The sequence below is a fragment of the Diachasma alloeum genome, unplaced genomic scaffold, assembly GCF_001412515.2.
Source record: "Diachasma alloeum isolate Michigan unplaced genomic scaffold, Dall2.0 Dall_scaffold_00192, whole genome shotgun sequence".
Lineage (NCBI taxonomy): Eukaryota > Metazoa > Arthropoda > Insecta > Hymenoptera > Braconidae > Diachasma > Diachasma alloeum.
In genome coordinates, this window is record NW_021680357.1 from 2,093,987 (window position 1) to 2,119,220 (window position 25,234).

General features: G+C 39.2%; 1 protein-coding gene across 1 annotated transcript in view; it reads left to right on the forward strand.

Moving 5' to 3' along the window:
- Positions 1 to 25,234, forward strand: part of LOC107048433 (neurobeachin) — a 600,659-nt gene that overhangs the window by 134,195 nt on the left and 441,230 nt on the right. The window lies entirely within an intron of this gene.

The following is a 25,234-nucleotide window of genomic DNA, read 5'->3' on the forward strand; positions in this document are numbered from 1 at the left end:
ACGATTATTGCTATCGCCTTCATCCTCGAACTCGGTCAAGAGGACATCCAAACTAATTTTTTAAGACATCATTCAATCCATTCGGAACATTTTCTTTAGTCATCGTGGGACAACCAATTTAAAAAAAATGGAAAATGAAAAAATATAATCGATTCATTGAATTTTAATTAATGGCGATTGATAGAGCTCAACAATACCCACATGTGAAAAAAAGATTTGATTTCATCCATTCATTAGCGAACAATTGAAGATAAACTCAGACGAAGTGCCAGTTTCTAGATGTCTCTGAGTATGAATCGTTCCCTTGACTCTTGTTACCAATCTGTCGCCAAATTCCAGCGATAAAAATCCCAGACAATCAGGGTTATTCACTGTCACGTTCCTGAAAATCAAAGCTTCTTTCTCTCTGTAACGCGAAATTTTCAGTCTCACATTTCACGCTCAAAGAAACCTCTACATCATTAAAACGTCTCTAATCAATTCCCTTCTCTCCAATCGCATTCAGAATCCCCTCCATTACTCCCAGAAAGCCATGAAAATAGTATAATGTAAAACCCCCTGAACGTCCATTCATGCGTTTCACACCCGCACCTCCATTGTACTCCTTTTATCTCCACCCAGTAGTCCCTCCCTCCATCCCATTCTTTCCCTCATTTTTTCTTCCTCCTCCATTCTACTCGCGCTTCAGACTTTAATCGTTGCCAGGCGCCGCGATCGTTGGAGGACAGTACATCTGACGGTTTTCTGCCTTCAGAGACGCTCAGTACAACAACGCTCAGCTGTCTCTTTGCTCTCTGCTGCCATTTGTCTACTGTTGAAATAAAAAGTAGAGAGAATAGACAAAAAGACTTGGACGATAACGACGAGTGAGAAATCACGGTCCGCTACTCATCCCAATGGTCTCGAAGGAAAATACGCTTTCGCTTCGTTTATTCCACATAATGATTCGTCGGGAGACTTGAGTCAATTCACCTTGAGAGCGCTCTTTACATTTTTTCTTACTTGGTTTTTTTCTTTAATCATACACGGTGTAAGAATGTCATTATGCTCTCGAGAGCGCTGAGCGTTGGCGGAATTAGTATCCTCTTCTTGACACAGTTTCTGAATTTTCTTACTTACCCCATTCTTATGTACGGATTACTCGTTTTTCTCTGTGGATTGTCATTGTGTATGAACTCCACGCAGGGTAAAACAAGACGAATGTTACACGGAGAGAAAAGTCGGGGAAAAATTCTAGTGCTCGGCACCAGAAACGCAAACTGCCGAACTCCCATATTTTAATCGAAATAAGAATAAAAATTCTAGATCAGCACGGAAATTTTGCTGTAAGTTAATCAATTTTTGCAAAGAAGCACGCGAAAAATTCTAGAGCTGGCACTAGAAAATTTCCCGGTGTGTCAATTTTGTGGGGAATTCCGTAGAAAATTGTGGGAAAAACTTCATTAATTCTTGGTAACATTAGAAATTTTATTGTGCAGTTGGAGAATTTTTCTAGTGCTAGCACTAGAATTTTTGCCATTCCTCCTATCCTCGTACGTATCCGCGCGACATCGGCAACGTTCGGCTCGCCGAAGTGAGTCGAACAGCTGCACTCGGGAGTCCCGAGTGGAGACTTACAAATGACGTCTTCAACCTCGGGTAAGGTTAGCGCATGTTCCGCAGAATTATGTGATAATCAGGGATTATTGGGCTTATTTTTCTCTGCAAGTGTGATTAACCATTACTTTAACCAATTTCAAATTAATAAGATCTTACGGTGAATATCAATCATTTCTTCTTGAGATACATTTACTTGAATCAAATAAAGCAGTCCTTAGCGTCAAGTCAAATGTATTTATCACAAAAATGGAAAAGTTCTATTTTTTTTAGCCTAATGTAATCTCCAGTCGAGAAATTTTCTACTTTCATGAATCGATCAAAAATTCGTACCTAGGAGATGATTACATTGAGGAATGAATTGAATGTTGTTTTTTCGAATGAAGCCGATGTTTAAATTGAGCTTTCCGCACATCACATTGAACGAAATTTGTGATATTTGTGATATAAGTTTGTGTTGAATTCCCGTAATCTGTGATTCTGTTATTGTAAACTCATGCGATTTTTTTTAGTCAAGAAATATAAACTTCTTTCAACTCAACGACATCTTACTACAATCTCAAAGCTTTTTCCGCGTAATAATATTCATCCTGATTCGACATACGAAATGCCCACTTCAATTATAATTTACTTAGAACAACGTATGATCGTGTTCATTGAGATAACAACGTATTTAGTCATGAGAATAATTTTTATTTTTGAGTAAACCAGCGATTTTCTGAAGTTAGCAAATTTTTGGCTAGAAAGAAATCAAATACTCTCATTACTGCGACAAATGAAAGGAACATCAATTCTAGAGAAGTTCGATTTCTCCCAATCAAATGTATCTCAAGAAGAGATAACTGGTATTCACTATGAAATCATGTTTAGTTGAAAATTAACAACCAAATGGTAGTTGGTTCAAATAAAATTCTCTTGATAGAATCAATTTTTTCTGTCAGTGTATGAGTAATTTCATTTTGATAGCCCGCAACTCTTAAAACTCGTAGTAATCTCCCCAGAAAATAGATTTAGATACAGTAGACTCCCGTTAGAGTCACACTCGTTATAGTCGCATTTCCCCTCATATCGATTTTTCGGCCCGCGAGCGCTCTCCCCACTCCGTTACCTACGAAAGCCTTTAAAATGTAAAGTTCAAATGAATGCTCCTGTTTTTCCTGGAGGAGTCATTGTTTTTGAATTCTCGGAAATTCGCAAAATAAAATACTGAAAATATGAATTTCGACTCACGTGGTTCTTTAACTCCAGAAGGGACATGTTTGCTTTGGAATATTAGGTATCTGTGATAAAACATAGTCAGTGAAAGTAAAAAACTATTTTGATAACAGAGAAAAACTGAGTTAATAATTTATAAACAAAAAAACAGTTGATGAAAAAAAAAAGAGTCAATTGAAGCATCCATCCAAATATTGAATTTGAATTTTTCGATTGGAATACGAAAATTATAATGATGATAATAATTATAATTATTTTATTTCACTGTATGACTTTGATTATCATAATACCGATTTGATAATTAATTAATGACAATAATTAATTACTAATAATAACTAATTAATTTTTATTTTTATTGGTCATTACAATATCATAATCGTTATGATAATTAGTATTATATTTTCATTTTTTCATCAATAAAATGAAAAGAAAAATTCAGTATTTTTATTTTATCAATGTCGGTTCTGAGAAATGACGCCTGGAGTAAGCGCGTGGTGGTGAGAGGCGAATACAGTCGCATTCCCCGAATTCACTTTCTCAACAGCCCCTTGAGTTTGACTCTAACGGGAGTCTACTGTACAAACTTGGGTATCTCCTAAACTACCCATCCGATTTACCTCATTTTCAATCAATCTTCTTGTCAAATTTCAAGTTAATATATAGATTTTTGCAAAATATATTTTTTTCTCTCAACGTACATATTAGAAATTTTTACTCTCAGTGCAGTATGAAATTCCGAATAGAAAAGATATTCAGCACTCGACAGAGGAGATGCAAGTAGACAGCGGTCGGGTTCCCACAGGAAGGAAGAACTTTTGTTATGCTATTTTTGTACGTGTTCTGTCGTGACTGATCATCTCGGAGGAAGCGCGAGACTCTTGAAAAATTATTCACATTGAGACAACGTCAAAATTGCTTTCACATCTTGATGGAAGAGCACCTAATTCCGTAGAGCTAACATTTCTCAGTGCCTCGTTCATTCATCAAATCACAAATATTTATCCTCCACATCACGCAGAGTTTGACATACCCTCAATGACGTACCGTCAAGTGGAAAAAAATATTGACGATACATTCGTCGACATTTGCACACAAGTTTCGAGCAGATAAACTCCTCCAGAATGATAAACACAAATCCTAGGCAAATGGATGTCGACTCTGATCATTTTGCAGAGCTGGAAGTTCTGTATTTCGTCATCCATTCTTGTGCACGAATTGAAGGTCCTTTTATTTGTCGCAATAATGAGAGTATTGGATTTCTTTCTACACTGTTAAACATTTTTGTCTGAATTTTCCGTGCCAAATTCCCAAAGTTTTTATCGCGTTTCAATTTCACAGAAATTTCAAGGAATGTTGTCATTGAAAATTCAGAATTTCGTGTTCCATTTTCCGTTCCATTTTTTCCTGAAAATGAATAGAAAATCAGAAAATTCAGGTAAATATATTCTTGAATTTTCAAGACAGTGACAGTGAATACGATTCAGGGGGAAAAATTATGAAATTTCCGATTCTACTGAAAATTCAATGCAATTTAACAATGACTATTCATATTATTAGATTGGAAATTCAAATGAATTAAGGAATTCTCGTCTTTATGCCCTTTAAAATTCTGGAATTTTAGTGGACTTTCAGTGAAACCTGAAATTTTATGATTGTTTTTCCCTCTAAATCGGATTCAGTGTCACTGTCATAAAAATTGGTACACGGAGAAAAGTTTTTGATAAAAATGATCCTACCGTTCTGTAAAAGTGTATCGTGAGTCATCGTTTCCTTATTTCTATCCCAAAATTTAGTAAAAATTCATAGATGATAAAATTTTAATCTACGTTAGAGAAATTTGATCCTGATGCATACAAAATTTTACCCTTCCAATCCAATAATTTTTATGTAGATAACAACGAATATTCTAGAGCGGTTGGTAAATTTTACCGGTACAATAATTTTTACTCTACCGGCACGGTAATTTTTTTTTCTATCAGGATAAAATTTCTCTAACGTAGAATAAAATTTGATCATCATATATTAATTTTTACTACATTTCGGGAGAGAAATGAGGAATCAATGACTCATGATACACTTTTATAGAATAATATGATCATTTTTATCAAAAATTTTTCTCCGTGTAATCAATTGCTCATCAAATTTCATTTTTTTTTCTAACAGTGTAGCTAAAAGTTTCCCAACTCCTGAAATTCGTTGGTTTACTCAAAAATCAAAATTATTCTCATGCCTGAATACGTTGTTATCTCGATTAAAACGATCATACGTTGTTCCAAGTAAATTATAATTGAAGCGAGCATTTCGTATGTCGAATCAGAATGAATATTGTTACGCGGAGAAAGTTTTAAGATTGTAGTAAGATGTCGTTGAGTTGACAGAAGTTTACATTTCTTGACTAAAAAAATCACATTAATTTACAATAACAGAATCACAGATTACGGCAATCCAACACAAACTTGGATATCACAAATTTCGTTCAATGTGATGTACGGAAAGCTCAATTTAAACATCGGCTTCATTCGAGAAAACAACATTAAATTCATTCCTACTAGAAAATTTCTCGACCGGAGATTATATTAGGTTAAAAAAAATAGAACTTTTCCATTTTTGTGGTGAATACATTTGACTTGACGCCAAGGACTATTTTATTCTATGTATTTAAGTGAATATATCTCAAGAAGAAATAATCGATATTCACCGTAAGATCTTATTTATTTGAACTTGGTTCAAGTGTATAATGCTCGTTCCAAAAAGTAAACATTTCAATAAAACAATTTTTTCTATCAGTGCGTACCAAATCCCAACCTTTTCTTCTCCCCATAGTAATGCCTGAACAAAAATTTCAAGCACTCAGATATCCACGCACCACCACCAATGACGTCCAATGAAGATAAAAAATATTGACGATTCAATCAATAATTTGTCGCTTCCATCCGTCACCAATTACACGCAAGGTTCAAGCAGATAAACCCCTCCTGAGTGATTGAAAAAATGCCAATGGATATCGACACTGATTGTACGCCAATAGTTTTTACATAATTGGCAACTCTAAATCGATAACAATCAGTCAAACCCCGCTTTCTCACATACAATCCGTCAAACTCAGTGGAATAGTCTAGCATACGATGGCTCCCCGTGTGTTACAGCGGCATGACGCTGCCTGAAAATGTAATTATCGGAAATTCGTGGAGTGTGTGTCCGCTTTATCGAGCGAAGCGTTCGAGAACAGGGTAAAATGTATAGAGTTGGTAGGCGTTGTGAATTGGAGGGGGATGCGGGAGAGTTTCGCTATTCGGAAAACCTAGCACTGGACGTCTGCCAACATCGGGACATGGAACGTTTTCGACGAGGTGCAAACAAAAGGACGTTTCATTAATCAACTGGCTTCGAAAGCTTGCCGAAGCCAGTGCTGGAGGACACCAGGATATACAGGGAGTGAAAAGCGGAGGAATGAGAGGTGTCAGAAAGGAATCGAGCGATGCCGTTCACCACTGGGGAGGTCCTTTTGTGAATGTGGCAGTGACGCTTCCGGAATTTGTCGGATGTTACTTGTGAGATACATTGACTTGTGCTTCTGATGGAATCCCAGGAGTTAACGCAGATGGTGAGGATCGAAATAAAGAAATTGCGAACTCAACGGACGCTGCACCATTTCTCTTCGTGAGGTGTTGTTGATGGGTGCTTTCCAGTGAGAATTTTCAGTTCGGGGGAACAATGCCGTGGAGATAGTCGACATGATAGTGGAGAAGATTCTTATGCATAGGTAGAACATTATCAGTTCCTCTGGGAGTTCCGTTCCATTAGCTTTCCGTAAGAATACATGGAATCGATGCTGGGGATTTTTGTCTCAATTTTTTTCTGAAAAGATGGCGGTTAGACGAAAATTTTGAGAAAAAAATTATTGAAAAATATGGATAATTGAGGGAGTTATGGTTTTTTGTAAATTTGCTAATTTTTGGAAAAAAAATGTTTTCTTCCGAATGGCCCCCAATATCTCTGCGGGGTTTCAAGCTTGAAATTCGCCCTTAATTTTTTCCTTGAGACATGAACTGAAAATGACCACAACTCGCTATTATTTATGCAATTATCGCCGAAATCCGTGAATATTCAGTTAAATATTAACAAATGGTGAAGGTTAGCGTAATGATATCTTTTATTATTCACCTTCAGTATGATTTTTCAATATGACTAGCCATTTTCAAAATTACCAATATTTTTAAATTTGTCGTCTCAAATTTTTTGTCCAATCGTCATCTTTCTAGAAAAACATAGAAATGATTTGATGTGAATCCGCTCATTTATGATCTCCAGAATTCCCATTCACTGACTGAAAACCAGTGATCTTCCTCTCAAAGATCAATAGTACCTGCAAACTAAAACTCATAGATTGCAAACCGGAATCAAACATATCCCATCGATCAACCGACAATCCGTACTATTTGTTCTGAAATCACTGGAGACTAATCACGAGTCCCTGGGTATTCAGGTGTATAGTGTCTGGATAATTTGCCTTTCTTGTTCCACTAAATCCCGGGGCTTTGTACAGAATGAATGTGTAGAGGCATGCTGAAACGTGGCCACGAAAAGCCAATGATATCACTCGGATGAGAGGGTAAAGTAAGCTTGCCGTTGGCAACAGAGAATGAGTGGAAAAAAAGGGATACGAATAGAGGGCAAAAACGTACTTGGAAACTCGGTCTATTCATGTTGCTTTCTAGTGGCCGTGCGAAGCCCAGCCAATCTGTGGATTGGGTCAACAACGGGGCAGTCTGCTTGTGGAAAACATTTAAACCGACTGCCAACAGTCTCGAAAAGTTTTTGCCAACAAAATGGAGAATGATGAAAAACTATTGTTCCTTATTACGGAAATGTTTGTAAACCCGCAACTTGGCACTGGTGGAGAGATTAGTCTGATACTGCGCATCAACGGCGCCCGAGGAGGCTGGTATCACTCCAGGGTCTGTTGTTATTGCTTATCAGGTAATTAACCAACTGTGGAAGCGAGTGGCCACGCAAAGTCGTCGGTTTCCGGAGGGAGCAATTCAGCAGCTGCGTGAATTATACTCTGACATGCGGAGATCCCTTGCGATGAGGTATTGCTATGATTATGCAGCATAATTATCAGAGCGGAAGAGTATATCCAGAAAGTACTGTTTCATTGCGTTCAGCTTCCATCTCAGGAGATTGAACAAATTGGCTGCATTTTTTTCGTGCAAAGATGAATGAAGGTAAAATGGGTGATGACAACGTTTACCTCAGCTGTCTGCTTCTCTGGTTAATCGAGCCACGGGGAAAAGGCTTTCAGTTGGTACTTTTCTCTCACTGAGAATATGAAAATGTAGGTCCAAGCATAATAATGTATTCTGATATTCGTTATGCAGCAGCAAGCATTACGGATGATTTTTCTTTCGTTGAATTTTTTAATCGTCACGAGAGACAGCATGAAATATTTCATGACAAGTGTTCGTTAATAATTTCCCAGCCATACCGGAAACAAGATTCCAACATTTTCATTCATTTTTATCTCTAGCCAGCAACGCCCCGGGAATTCACAATGAACATGTCTCGCGTTCACTCTGGATGATTGCGATTGTTCCCTGTCCGAATAGCTCTACCTATACAGTTACCCGAGTATGCAATAACAGTTGAAACAGTTCCCAAGTGTAGGTTGGGGGGACAATTCTTCCCCTGAAAATTCATGCCCGAATAATTTTCCAGTTCTCCGTTAAATTCATCACTTCAATCCTGTTGTTAAAAAAATCACCGAAAAATTCAACTCAATAAAGTCCGGTGAAAATGCTCTTCATCAGACTATGATTTAATGCAATGACAAAGGGTGAGTGATATCATTTACGAGATCAAGTTTCGCACATTCACCCTCCTGAATTCAGTCCTGTTTGATCCCGGTGGAGACTCTCACTCGCAGCCTCTCTCATGAAACGCAATTGGAAGTTTCCCTCATTAATTACTCTACGCTGAATGGTTCTTTTGTTATGTACAATGAATGGAAAAAAAGCTGAAAGGAAAAGCAACTATTGCCAATGAGCGATCATTAGTACAGTAATCAGTGAGGAGCAATCTGAAGGTGTTGAAAGGTTGTTGTGTCACAGGGAAAATGTTTCTTTCACGGCAATCATGTTGGATTTCAAGCATCCTCGACGCTGTAAAAGGGCGTTTAACTAGATTGATGAATTGTGAAGCTTTGGAAAGGTTGAAGATACTGTATTGAAGCCCGAAGACTCCCGGAAAAGGACCTTCTCGGAGCATATTTTCTTCTGCAATCACCTTCATGTCTTGGTGAATTACTCTCCGTGAATTTTGTTAATGCTGCTCTTGGCTAGGTTTACGGAGACCATACAGACAGGGTCTAGTTTACCACATGTACGTGGGTGGTTCCTTGGGACGAACCTCGAGTTTTGGTAATGGCTTCAATGTCGGCTGCTCTTGGCCACTTTGTCTCGAGACTTTTGAAGCAGCACCTGATGGAATTACGAAACGTTGTTTCCTCATCAATGAAGCACTTACGGAAGCTCTATATGAATGAAGATATTCGTCTGGTGTTCGACATGCTGCCCAGAAATTTCTAAACAATATTGGTAAAAAGTCTTTTTCACGGCAATCATGTTAAATTTCAAGTGTCCTCGATGCTGTAAAAGAGTGCTTAACTAGATTGATGACTTGTGAAGCTTTAGAAAGGTTGAAGATTATCGAGCCTCGAAGACTCCCGCAAAAGGACCTTCTCAGTCCACATTGTCTGGTGCATGCACCTCTATGTCTTGGCGAATTATTCTCCGTGAACTTTGTTAATGCCCCTCTTCACTATGCTTACAGAGACCAGACAGACAGGGTCTAGTCTACTACGTGTACGCGGGTGGTTCCTCGAAGCAAACCTCGAGTTTTGGTAATGATTTCAATGTCGGCTGTTCTTGGCCACTTTGCCTCGAGACTTTTGAAACAGCATCCAATAGACTTACGAAAAGTTATTTCCTCATCAATAAAGCACTTGCGGGAGCTCCACACGAATGAAGACATACAGGTGGTGTTCGACATGATACCTAGAAACTTGTAAACAAGATTGTTATGAAGCTCCATCAACATGGAACAAATCACCGAGTTGTGTTCAGCAACTGCATCAGTTTCCACGTCAAATAACTCAAATTCAGAGATACGATTCATAAATTCAAGTTTATATCCCTATATCATCATACAACAGTAACCCTCACCATAAAAATGAATTACACTACATGAATCCTGGGTCTATCTCTCACTGGAACGTAATTTGATATTATTCTGCGGCAGAGCTGGCAGCGGTGATCAGATGACTCTCGCGATTTGTCACCAAACTACACATCAAACCATTTAAACTCCACATATACCATATTATGTCATTTCATCCATTCTCTCTGCGCACAATATTTCACCTCACCTAAAATTCCACGACAACTTGTCATACAACTTCATTTTCCGTACAAAGACCTTACCTACATACATAACCTCACGTTGCCGCCCAATTAGCAAGACTGACATACAAGACGTCGTGAAACTTCACTCAGTTCCTCTCTCAACAAAGCGTTTCGTCGAGCGCTTCCCGTGGATTCTTCATTATTACTGCAGGCACGAAAATGTAGAAACTACTGGATTCCATACCCGAGGGGTAACCCTCCTCCATCCCAGTCGTTCCAGCAATTGTCGGTGCAAAATTCTCTCGAGAGCCAAATTAATTCATGAAAGGCCTATGTCCGGGCTCTTTTGTAATTTCATAGTCCACTTTATTGTAGGCCCTTTGTTACGAAAAAAAAAATTTTTCATCCACCGGTGCGTGGAGCAAAAGAGTCGTCTCATAAATACAATTCATTCTTTTGTTGCACGTACTATTCTTTTGTTTCATCATCCTACCAACAGTACAACTTGAAACTGGAATAATATTATCTACTCGAGTCTTTCAAACCGGGATTTGAATTTCAAGTCATCCGGCGGGGGTAGTGGAGGGAGGCCGAGTTGGATCGTTACTCGGAAGAGCCCTTGAAGTGTCGACAACGAGCCGAGGTGCTTGTCCGCATCCTCCTCCACGCTATTCACTCTTCATCCACAATTTTCTCTCTATATATTCCCATATTTTCCATTATAGTACATAACCGTGCTTGAAAAATGTTCAACGATTGTGCGCTCGGCCCACCCTCGTCCGCCGATCGCGTGGTTAACGGTAAGGAAAGATAAATAATCCCGGGTAGATGGATGTTCTTCATTCTTGAATTAAAAAATGAGATATGAAACTTTCGTGCTATCCCAGGGGGTAGCGGTGGGTGGGCTTGCTAGGTAAGGGTGGGGACGTTAAAAGTTACTAGGTTCACGTCATAACTCCTGAAGGTGAAACCAAGCTGTTGCAGCTGTGTCACTCCGTAGATATTTGCCCCTGTTCATGCGATGAAATACTATCATTCATATATTCCACGATTTACTCATCCTCACTATTTCTTCTTTTTATGTTTCAGGTAAGTCCGAGTCGAAACATGCAGCTTCCATTACTCCTTGATTGTACCACAACACGCTGTTGAGTTCAATTTATCCCGGGAAAACCCAGATAACCAACAAATCGTCTCCAGAATACAAGGTTATGTTCTCATTCCCGTTGATTCCGAATAATCTCAATATCAAAACCAAATTAATTCCGGAAAATCCTTGATGTTTGCACATCATGATTATTCAATACTATATCCACCAGCTCAAGGTAAGTACAAGAACCCTCTCAGTTGGATTAATTTCCCGAGTACAATTTAACGTAGGAGATCCGGAGAACAATATTAGCACGAAAAACATTGACCTTTACATCTCCCTTTAACAATGCCGCTGTTGAACTCTGAGCCCCTTGACAATGAATGAAAATTGTCCCTTTCAACTCGTCAAAAGGAGAAATTCTCCCTATTTATGAAACCCCATTCCGACCCACACCCTCTTTTCATCCCTGCCCAATCATCTGTATCATGGTATCGCGTAGACACAGAGCAAACCAAACCAAAGGGAGCTGCGGTCACCAAATAAACTGGATGACGTGGTTGTACATGAGCCCAACGCCAGCGTTCCGGTGGATAATCCACCATGGATTTCCTCAAATTAACCAATCGCCCATCAGTGTTGAGGGTTTGGATGATGGGGTGATGGGTAATGATTGTCCACCAAAATCATCAACACGACACAGAGATCACTCGACTCCAACCTTTTCCACCACTGACAAAATGTCATCCACATGATTCCTGGGGGGGGGGGCAATCTACCCATTACATTCAACTCCACTGTTACGCCGAATGAATGCAAATGCAAATGTTATATACACACGTACGTAGAAAGACCGGGGAAACGGACATCACATATTGTCGTCAAATTTGGGAGGGAAAATCACTGGGAGGTCACGTAGTGGCAGCAGCCAGTCAGGTGCTCGTTAAATTGAACGATCGCAATTTGTTGGATGACGTAACCAAATCCCTGGATATTTTGCTCTTGAAGGACTTTGGACAGAGGCTCATTTTAACCTCGGTGCTCTATCCCCCGTTGAATCATACGATTGTGCATTACAGGGACGATTGCTTATTGCCGGAGCCAATAATTGCTGATGAGGGCTTTTTACGGTTGTACACGTTCGAAATACGTTATGCCTTTCGGGTGAATCCTGGGGCCATTGGCTATACTCAGTCACACGATAAACTTCTGGGGATGTGCTTTGGTTGTGGGTTCATGCGCATATTGGAACGCTCTGGCGGGTGATGAGGACCCGGTGGTGTGGGTGATGTTTGGAGAGGAAGCATTGTTTTTCGGGCTTATTAAAAGTTTCGAGAGTTGCTGCAGTATTTATTAGGCGGAATACGTCGGCTGGGATTACGCGTTCGAATGATTGGACATGTACCATTGTTAGAGGCGTTGCTCATAATGATTTTAATAATTATGAGTTTACGTTATTTGATCCTTCAGAGTTTTGATTGAATACGCGGGGATTCAGTACAAATACGGGAGGCTGTTAGCGCTAAACCAACCGGGGAGATTATTTGGATATTCGGATATGGCAAAATCTTCACTAATTGTTTTAATGAACAGCATGTATTCAGGTATTATGAGGGAATAGATTTGCTTGAGTTTGAGGCCATTTGGCGTGGGATAACGAGTCTGCACAGTGATAGAAGGATTGGGTTGCTGTTAACGAGGCTTCTTAACAGTAATTCAATCGTTTCAACTTTTCTATCAGTGTCTATCAGTCTTTTCTATCAGCTGAGGATTCAGAATTCTGTTGGCTTAACATTAACCGATTCACTGATTACGAACGAATCTCTAATCGCGCGAACTTTCGCCGGAAACTGAGTTCGAGCAACATCATTTATCTGCCACGTTAATGATTTAACCCAATGATTTTTTTGGGCGCGATATCTAAATCCTCTCAACATCACAGTTGACAGACGAGCGGATTATTTGTAAATTGATCTAATGGGGGTAATGATAACCTCTCTTTACTTTCGCTGGTTGTCTTAGTGAATGGCGTATGCATGCTCTAGTTGAAATTCGGTAGCCACTTACTCCTTTTTTTACTTCTTTTCCCGAATTCTCTTATTCCTTTTTTCGCAAATAGCTTAATTTGATTTTCTTTCATTTCTTCATGTAAACATCCGAGAAAGGTCCGCGGTTTCGTAGAAAACTCGAAATGAATCTCTGGTCTTTTCAGTTCTATAAAAATGTAGCAAATTGTCACGCTTTCCGACAAAATCGCAAACATTAATCACTTTCCTAGAAAATCAGTGTATAACGCATCGTTAATTTTTATCATTAACTTTTATAATGCAATCTTGAGTGCACGTAATTAATTTGAGTGATATTTACGTTTACATTTTCACATAAAATAATAATGATGTTTTCATGATGAAGGAAAGCATGACCTTTAGTTGACTTCTTTCGACAACTGAGATATATTCAAACACATGGAATACATTATAAGTTCATAAAGTTTGAAGTTAAGAGTCATCTAAATACCACGACTGTAAACTTCAAACTCCAGTTACCAACTAAGTCTGTTCCTTCATAGATACTAAAATGTCCCTATTCCTGTCTTCCCTCTTGTGATTGAATACTGCACTTTCTCTCTCTCTCTCTCTCTCTCTCTCTCTCTCTCTCTCTCTCTCTCTCGCTTTATTTTCCACCCGTTCCATCTTTCTCCGTATTCCAGAATATTCTCTGTTTTAGTATTTGGTAACTACATAAAACCTGCCACACCTAAATCCCAAGCTGACGACCTCCCTTTATTACTTTATGACTCGACCATCGGTCTCTCAACTTCACCGAGTACTCCCCTGGTGTCTAGACAGCCTTGTGTACTTCTCCTGCGACTAGACACTTCATTCTATTCTTTTTTTGTTATAATCCCTTTTTAAAATGTTCTTTTCTTCCGAAATTTTCAATCCGAGCCGTCTTTACCTTCTCTTCACGATGTATTTTCCTTAACTGAGAAAATCCAAACATTTTTATTCACAAAATATACATCCCGGATCAATAACCAACAATTCTTCGATGATGAATATTACAGATGAGTATCTACATCTCCTCACTGTTGCAGTTGAAGAGTAGGGCAGATTGTTTGGGAGTTCCAATTTCACGAAACCGTAACAGATAGTTCCAATCAACCACATGGATGAGAAAATTTGAGAATTATAGATAGAATTTTATTATACTCTGAGACGCAGAGATTCCCTAACGGCCAACAGAAATTTACATCGATTCCATTTTTGAAACATTATAGTCATAATTGTGTAAAGTGTTCTCTTGAATAGAGCAAAACAATCTTCCTAGGTGATTGATGCATTGTTAGATGACGAAAAGTCGTTATGACATCTAGATGATATTAATTTAATATTAATATGCGCAATTTTGCGTTAAATGATCACAGTCAGACACGATTAAAAATTCAGTTGCCTTGATATCGATTCGTTACTTATGAATGGAGCTCCAGTTGGCCGAACTTCAACCGGAACCACTTCATTTGTCAACCACATTAATAACCCAGCATTTTTCCGGTGATAGTATCTAAATCGTTCTAGCATCAGGGTTAATGAATGGGACAGATTATCTATAAATTTCGATCTTACAAAACTTTCACTAATTGTTTTAATGAGCAGAACAGTTTGTGGGGAGGTATTAAGAGGCGTTGAGAGGAAATCAATTCATCTGAATGTTTGATACTATTTGTTACATGTCAAAAGTCCTGATGGCATTTGAATGCTGAGTTGATAACCATATGTGAATCTTTGTTCGCATATATTCATGATAATTTGCTCCTTTATGACGCAGGAACTGTTGCTCAGAATAATTTGCCATGATTTCTTGAATGATGACATTAAAATTCGTTCATCACCACATTATTACCAAAATCGATCTCACGGAACCCTAACCAATTCTTCGAATGAACACTAGATGGCTGAGAATATTTGGGAATTACGATTAGATAAATTTGCTTGAGAATTTGGTGCGTTCCGGTGAATAACATTTCAGGTATAATCACATGCAGAACCTTGTTTGAAAAGGTCGTAGTTACTCATGATTAATAATCAAGGATTTAGTAGGTTCAACATTGATTCATCCAGTATTAACAAATCCCCAGGTGCTCTAACTCAAGCCAGAAACTTCGTTTGAGCAACGTCACTCCTGAATTAATACTGAACTATTTTTCCATTGAGAAGAACTTAATCCTTCTGCCTCGGTACTCAATAAATGAAACGAAATTTGGAGGAAAGTTTCAAATAACAAGTTCTACCTTTAATACTATTATAAATATATGTGAAATATATGCTTTATCCGCATAGGTTCGTCAATCTTTCGTTTTCTATGGAATACGAGCTGTTGTCCACATTAATACTCAACGGTTTCTCTGATGATAGTATCCAAATGCATTTACCGTCGCATTATGTCCAAATTTGATTTTATGAAACCCCCACCAATTGTTCGAACGAATACCATTTCATTCCATTAAATTCTAAAGAATGCCTTCGAAATAGTCATATGATCCTGTATAATCATATGCTGAAACTTTTTCGAAACGATCACAGCCACTCATGATTAATAATCGAGGATTCAGTTGTCTCAACATTGATTCAACCACTGTTAAAGAATCTCCAGGTGCTCCAACTCCCGCCAGAAACTTGGTGCAAGCCACGTCATTCTCCCGCCCAATTAATATCCCACCATTTTTCCATTGAAAAGGACCAAATCCTTCTGCCGCGGCACTCAAACAAATGGAACGAACTTGGAAACAAAGCTCAACACAGCAAACTCTACCATCAATACTATTATAACCTGATGTGAAGCTTTCGTCAATCTGTCATTCTCTGTAGAACAGGAACTGTTGTTCACCTTAATACTCAACGATTTCTTTCATAACAGTATCCAAATTCGTTTACCATCACATTATCTCCAAATTCGATGTCATGAAACCCCCACCAATTCTTCGAATGAATAATCATATGATCCTGCATAATCATATACAGAAACTTTTTCGAAAAGATCACCTCCACTCATGATTAATAATCGAGGATTCAGCAGTCTCAACATTGATTCAACCACTGTTAACGAATTCCCAGGTGCTCCAACTCTCGCCAGAAACTTCGTGCAAGCCACGTCACTCCCCCGCCCAATTAATACCCAACTATTTTTCCATTGAAAACGACTAAATCCTTGTGCCGCGGCACTCAAACAAATGGAACGAATTTCGGAGCAAAGCTCGAAAGAGCAAACTCCACCATCAATTTATAAATAGAACCAACTTTAAACCCATCTCACTCTACCTGCCAGTATCATCCAACTGCGTCAGTAACAAACGGCCACCACTCGTAAATGTACATCGGCTTAGAGTTCAAAGCTTCTAATACGTATTTCACAGAAGATACCCACCCTGAACCGTGGCATTACTGGTGGCGGGTGAAGGAGAGCAGCGTCACGGGACAAAGCGCCCAGCGCTGTCAGAAGGGGAAACGATGCTGTGTAATTAAAAGTCGATAAAACCCACTGGCCTCCTCGACTCTCTCCCCCGTTCACAACAACCCCTTACATCAAGCCGCCTATACACGTTGTGTAGTGACAATTCGAGCCTCGCATGCCACTTAACTCTCGCCTCAATCTGTGTTATAACCCCGTCCACCCCTGCTCGCTTTTCTATCTCTGCCAGTGGGATAGCTTAAGGGGCTTCCCTTTGCCCTAGTGATTTTCATGCCGGAGAGAGAGAATAAAAACAGAAATTCTCGCCTTTACTCGATTAATCTCGTAAGGTCCTCTTTACACCGTCTCATCAATGAGTCAAAGGACTTGTTTTCACTTCGCCGGTCTATTTAATCCGGAAAGCCCATCAACGAGATGTTTTCTCCAAAAAGATTCCAATGGAAAATAAAATAAACTGGCAGATTGTGAATTCACTCCTTTCAATTTCCGATTCAATTCCTGCCGTCATTCTCCCAACGGAAATACACCTCAGATGTAGATGTTTATTCGTAACATGGCGAAATGATTCGATAACGTGGCCTCTGTTCCTCAAATTCATTCGAGTGTCGCGACGGTATCGATTGCCTCGAGTGAATGCAATCGTAACTCAAGGTTTCAGTGTATCGTCATTCTACCAAATGGCCAAGTATGACGCTACCGGTNCAATAATGAAAATACATCCTTAATACCTATTTCTTTTATAAGCAAAGTTTTTCTTACAGTTGTTAATATATATATATATATATATATATATATATATATATATATATATATACAGGTTATGAGTGGTGTATGGCTACGGTTGTGACCACTCGCGCATGTGTACCTAGATTAAACTAACAAAGCGACTGACCGAAATGACCTGATCATGTCTGGACAAAATGGAAATTCAGTCAGCCAATAGCTGAAGGGTTACATACCGCGGCGTTTCTAAATTGAATATTTCTTGGTTTTGAGAAAAATTTATTAATAATTTGAAAAGACTGCTTATATTACACAATTTATAAGGATTTTATAAGGCTGTGAACACGGATCGTGATTTTCCGAGGGGCTGGTCACTTAGGAAATCACTGGACCACTCGATTGGAAATTAAGAAAGAAATTACCAGAAGTCACTGGAAATCAAGTGATTTCCATTTCCGGTGGTGATTTCTAATGACTTCTGGAGATCATCGGAAATCAGTAGAAATGATAAAGACATCAAGTGATTTCAGAAATAATTAGAAATGATCGATGAATGTGAAACACAAATTTTTTATTCGAGCTCGCTCGTACGATCGCGTCTGACCCGCATGACCTTCTTATGCACATGTCATTTGATTCTTACTATCACATTCATAAGACCCTTCTGAACTCTTTGGTTCCCCGAATCTTACCCCTATATGACCCTCTTGACTGCATTGCACATTTCTTTGAGCATTTCACTCTGAAGATTCCAACCATATGACGCTTGTGAATCTTCTAACTCTTCTGATTCTTCTGATTGAGGAAAGCAGTGATCAAGCGATTGGAATACTATAGGAAGTTCATAATATTCAAACCGTTGGACCATTCTTCGCGTCATTTCCCTATGAGATTCATAAAATGGATAACATAGGGTAAATTACACAGTTCTTCATGCTAAGCATGAGCCTTGCAAGATATGATGTTCGCCATGAATGACCCTTGCGAGGCATGCCTCGTAACGTTTGAACTTTGCGACGTTTGACCCTCGTGACGTTTGGTCCTCACGAGTTATGACTCTTGTGATGTTTGACCCTTGCCACGGCTCGCGTATGACCGCCCCTAGGCTTCACGGTTTATCATGAAAAGTGACGTTATAAATTTTTTATCCTGTTTTGATGATGAAACACAACGTCATCACTTTTCCGCTTTTTCTTACTCGGGACTCATTAGTGATTTACACATCCATTTTCACATACCCATCGAGCAGCCATCTAGAGAGCTTTACTAATTTTCATGAATTAAACTTTTATGAATTAAGTTTATTAACATTGCCCGTCTATTTTAACATTGCGCGTTCCGTTGAGATGCGCCATACATTTACATTTACAATATTGTTGTATTTAATTAAGAAATAATTCAGGATAAATCGAAGGGGCGTATTTATTGACAGTCCTTCAGAGTCAATCATAGAACAAAAGTGGATCACGCCTGAAGTCATTCCCAAACATTAGAGAATGACAATCAACTTTCTTTTTATTTTACAAAAGAGGGGAAGAGCATAGAATAAACCATTCGATTCCGTTACAATATCTTATTGTATAATATTATTCTGTTGTGTTCATTGTTGAGAGCAGCGTCTACAAGAACCTTTTCTTTCATTGTCACAATATCATTGTTGCTTAACCATTGAACGATCTTCATATCGTTTGTACAACAAAATGTACAGTCAATAAAACCTTTCAATATCAATATCAATATCATGTAGAAAACTGCCATTTTCAACAGATGTCCCACTTTGACCCCAAAATCACGATTTTTCCAGTGATTTCTTGAATAATTATCGGTAATAAAAATACCTTAAGTATTAACTTTATTCAAATAAATTACCCAAACTTGAGAATCTGAGTGAACTTATTTGTAACCCCTGAGTGTCATTAACGCGATGTATCCCATACCAAGTCATTACGAATTTATTGTCGAGATGGGGCTTTGATTCAGATCCTGAAGTAGAATGTACAGTGAAGTGTACCAATTATTATCTTTTTTCAAACTTCACATTCCCCGTCTATTTGCTTCATTTAATCGAGAGCCACCTTTCCGTTCCCCCTCCGGAAATTAAACAAGAGTTGGTACTTCTGAGATGTATGAACGCAGGTTTTTTGCACTCCATAAAACTCGTTGCATCCACTTCATTGCATCAGTATCGATGCCTCAAGGACTCATTTTCGATAAATTTATCGTTTCCCTTTGAACCACTTTTTCCGTCCAAATATCAGACATGTTCATTACCTGAAGACTACTCATATGCATTTTTCCGCCGAGTACCCTTCGGTTTTTTATCTCCCCCTTTTTTCCATCGCCCCCACCCCCCTCCCCGCCCTCTTTCAGTGTTCTCTTTCATATGTTCGCCACAGTTCGTCGAACGACGGCTCGATTCTGTGCTCGTCCTGAATGGCTCGCTTTGATCACCTCTCGTTTCTCTCTTCCATTAATTTTTTTTCCCCATTTTTCTCTATTCGAGTGAAAGCGCCAGATCGACTTCCTTTTTAAAGTTTTTAACCTCTCTCCCACTGGCTGATAAAAATAGATCCTTTTTCTCTCTTTACCACCCCTCTCTCACCCTTTTCTTCCCCTTCCCCCCTATCGTTCCTCCCATTGCCCTATGAAATCCTTTGTGCCACTGGAAAATGTTTTTCCTTCATATGTGAGAGATTCCATTGAGACTTTTCTCAATCGGCATTGATTGATTTCTGAGTTGCTCTGGTCAAAGCAACTTATCCTCACTCGGCAAATTTTTCAGTGAAATTGAATTATTCAGAATAACACCGCCCCTTTCAAGCGTCCCAACCCTTGAATAAAAACATACACACCCCGCTCACACACCCCTGGCTATCCGTGCCCCAGCAAACATATCCATTGGGTGTGGAGCAGGAGAAAATAACGGAGAGAGGGGGGTGATAGAGGGGGCGGTGGTTGACAGCAAGGGGAAAAATCGTCTATCTTGAGTGAGACTAAATTGAACGTCAGCATTCTGGCGACACAGAATACGTTATTTTCGTTCTCATTCACTCCTTAAATAATTCAATCGATTAATCGGGCTCGTTTACCCACGATGTTGCCGACATTGTCCAGGCGTTCTAGACAACTCCATTCATTTTGCACGATTCAAAGCCCCTGAAATCCTCATTGATCTCCCTGTTCAAAATTCTAATCATCCTCGGATGGTGCAAGGACTGCCAAAAATTTAACTAACCCAGAAACACGATTACCTCGCACGTGGCAGACGTGCATCATTGGGATTCGCGCAACTCGTCCCCACCTGGGGCTTTGAGGACGCTTGCACCCTCTTTCGATCCAGGGTTTTTTGTGTATCGGAGGGTGATAACCCTGGTGCACCGATGGAGTGAGCAATTTCCCTATGTGCACTCTCTGGATTCCAACCTCGAGGATCTCGGTGGATAATGCAGAGTCAGTGCCCTCGAATCACGAGTTCATTGCGGCTAGTATCATCGCAGGGTAGCTGCTGCGGCGCAGGACGGTGTAACATCGGTTGGTAACGCAGGAATCTCGATCTTCAGCAGTCGGTAAGGCTGGCGGACTAGTGGAGAAAGGACTGTCCTTCCGGGATTACCAGGATTATATAGTAGAGTTCAAACATTTTGCACTAGATCGCTGCGTCATCTCCATACCGACGGCCACCAACAATCGATAACTTGAGGGTTGTGACAGCAAAGAGCATCACAGGAAAGGACCCGCCAACAACATCATATAGGGGAACATCTGTTATTAATCTGCAATCTCGACTCTTCAGGCGGTAAAACCTGTCTCGCCATATTGCTATCAATAAAAACTTATGATCTAACGATAGCTCTCGAGCCCTGGGCCATTTCGTTCAGTATTTTATCTCAATATGGGCAAACAATGCGAACTAATGAAGAACTGCAATTGCCAAAATTGACCTTGATGAGGAATGTATATCTGACGACAGAAAAATTGGTTGGAACCGCCTTGGAGGGAGTGGATGAATAGGATCACTGGGTCAAATGAGGTCGCAACGGGTGTCATGTCATTCGCATCTCTTCATTTCTAATGATACTAACGAGTGCTCTTCTAGTGGACCACCAGCCGTGAAGTTTCATATATATTCAACATTAATATTATTAACATTAATATACATGAGGAGAGCGGGAGGGGGTGTCAGTCGATATGAGTCGGTATGGAGATCGCTGCGTCATCTTCATACCGACGGCTACTAACAATCGATAACTTGAGGGTTGTGACAGCAAAGAGCTTCACAGGATTGGTCGCCGGAAAGGACCCGCCAACAACATCATATAGCGGAACATGTGTTATTAATCGGCAATCTCCACTCTTCGGGCGGTAAAAACTGTCTCGCCATATTGCTATCAATAAAAACTTATGATCTAACGATAGCTCTCCAGCCCTGGGCCATTTCGTTCAGTATTTTATCTCAATATGGGCAAATAATGCAAACTAATGAAGAACTGCAATTGACAAAATTGGCCTTAATGAGGAATTTATATCAAGCAACAGAAAAATTTGTTCGAACTGCCTTGGAGAGAGTGGATGAATAGGATCACTGGGTCAAATGAGGTCGCAATGGGTGTCATGTCATTCGCATCTCTTCAGTTCTAACGATGCTAACGAGTGCTCTTCTAGTCGACCACCAGCCATGAAGTTTCATATATATTCAACATTAATATTATACATCAGGAGGAGCAGGAGGAGATGTTTGTTAGGGCCTCTCACGCCGTCACACTCAGCGAATAATTTCATGCAAATATAAACAATTATCCGTTCTAACGCCCGTGACAATGAGTATTTGTGTACACAGATTTAATTCAAGTGGGCAAAGTAGTTTTCCTTTGTTTATGTACAAAACTGTCGCTGTAGTTTGCAGTGAATTTAGATGGCGATTCGTTCTACGGGAAAATATTTTGATTAGAATTGCAGAAGAGGGTCTCAGACATTGAACAGTGGAGAATGCTTCGGAGCATAATTCATTTGTCGCTGCGTTTTGTTATTTACATGACGATAATTTCATATTCATGAGCGGGGGCAATATGATTGGAGAAATATTTGCAATCGCAGGGATCGTGTTTGACGTGCGCACGCGCGGTTGCGCTTTCTGTGAAGAAACTAACGGCGTTAAGGCCATTTTGAGAGGATAGGGAAGGAATATAAAATTATTTTTTACTCTAGGAGCATAGTAATTCTTAATATGAGACGATTCTAATAGTTGATAATATGTGTTGTAAGTGAAAAAAAGGGGGCAAAAATCGAAGTCCGCGATTTTTAAAAGGTTTTTAAGGGTCAAAATCTACACTAAACTTCTGAGTGCCTCAATTTTTCACCGATTGAGCTAAAATTTGAGTTACTCACAGTTAGAAGATGCACCAAAAACCCCAGACGAATTTTAAAAATATTGATTTTTTATGGGTATTCATATTTTTTCCCCGTGGTATGCTCTAATTTGTTATAATATGCACGAAATTCAAGTACATATTATGTTAATGAAGTGTAAATTTTTTAAGATTTTCATCAATAATTTTCTTCGATTTACAGAGGTATTTAAATCTTTCATCATTAGGTGACACCTAACTTGGAGCTATTCCATACTCATAATTATAAAATTTCGCGAAATTAATCGACTCTCAACAGTTCGATGCCGACCGATAGTAAAATATTCGAATTCCTTCTTAAATATTTTATAGTAATCTCATAGTAATTACCTATCTTGATAGTAAACTATCTGAATCATTCGTAAACAACTGAATTTCGGATGCAAAAAACATCTAAAAATAAATAACAGAATTTTTTCACGCACTAAAACTGTCGAGACCATTTTCAGATACAAATTGCATTTCAAATTTTCAGGCATCCGTCAAATATTCAAACACTTTAATCATTTAGATAACTTTTTGCTACCTCACATCTTAACTTCAGACGACTTTCAATCACCTACTTTATGCAGTTGGGGTGCACCCCAGCACATTAATAACATCCTTCCATTCATGTCTATTTTATCTTTTTTCTTGTATACTAACAGACCCTAGCATAACTTCAACGTATCACGCCCCGTACGTTACCCCAACTTTAATTGCAATAAAACATTCCAGAAAATAAGAAGAGTAAAGAACGGCACGAGGTGGTCGTTCATCTCAACAATTTTTCTCTCCCCATTTTTCTGCTCAGCCTCATCCCCTCCAATTTTCATTCTGACAGAAGCACTGTCGACGCGTCTTGTATATCTGGCACTTCGTGAATCTCATTCTCCCCGGGGTTTGTCTCTTCTTCCTCACTCCTCATTCTCATACACTACTTCGTTCCGAGTAGACACCCCCCTTTTTCTTACATTTAACTTGCTACACTAGTAGAGAACCCTTCTGTCATACTCAGAGTGTGAGTTTGTCCCTATCTACCACCCGCGATGGAATTCGTGATTGCAGAAGCTGAGACTCGGTGGCTTCTTTTTCTTTTCTCTGGAGTGCTACAGATGAGGGATGTCTTTTGTTGAAGATGAACATGGGGTCTCTCGCGAATGCAATTCCATTCTTGGGTTCATGATGGAAGCTTTGACAGATCGTAGAATTTCCGAATACTTTATTAAGAATGCTTAACCTATCAAGTGGACAAATCAGTTGAAAAGAAAAATAAAATTGACTAATAAATCATTGATGTTACAAATTATTTTTCTCATCAAATCAGAAGTGTTATGACGTACTTTTCCAGTCTCAAAAACAATAATTAAAGAAGATGTTCACAGATAATGGAGGACTTGTGACTATAGTGGTAACAGTCGAATTTTGATCGGGCAACATCACACGCTTCGGCTAGTAGTGGGGTTGTAACGGTGAGATGAATGTTTGTGTGAGTTGTACGTGTCCATATGCTTCCAGCACTGAATTATCGTCACCGACTTTACCGACCTCGATCAGCTGTTGTGTGGTGTTGTCGCGTTGCTCGACTCGTAATGGCGGTCAAATTTTTATTAGAGGAATTCGAAAATCAATCGAAGATATCATGCCTATATGGCCCGGTCCCCCACTTGTTCTCGCCAGCGATAGATTCTCCATAGTCTAAAGTAAATGGCTTGTGGTGTTTTTCAATATCTTGAGTGTCTAACCCATGCAACATCGCAATCAAAGTTCACACGGTCACGTTTCTTCCCTAAGCGTAATGTTACAAGAAGGGATTTTCAGAAATTAATTTCTCACCAGGACGCCCCGATGGAAGGATTAAGATTATTACTAAAGTGCGGCTCAAATATGAACCTGGTAATATTCAAATTTTTGGCAAATAATGTGGGTGTTGGCTTAACAGAGAAAATTTTTATTAGAGTTTTCCTCTCCAAATGAGCACCCAAAGTACCCTCACGAGGGTGACATTTCATTTTGGGACACCCTGTAGATACCGATGTTATGATCACGTATGATTTTCCATTTCAAAAATGCAACATCTCAAAACGGAAAAACAACTTTTGAAAAAGATACTGAATTATTGCAGTCAACTCAACTTGATTTACATGAATCCAACCGTTTGAATCCCTCTCTCTCTAATATTTCCCTATAAATTCAAGCAAAATTTGCATTCCAATTCCGACACATCTCCACAACTATAATATCGAATCATCAAATCGAAGCGATTCCAAAAACAAAATTCATTTGTATACATGCAGTCCATTTGGACGATCAAGCAATTCAATTTGAATCCATGTTAAATTTCATAAAAACAG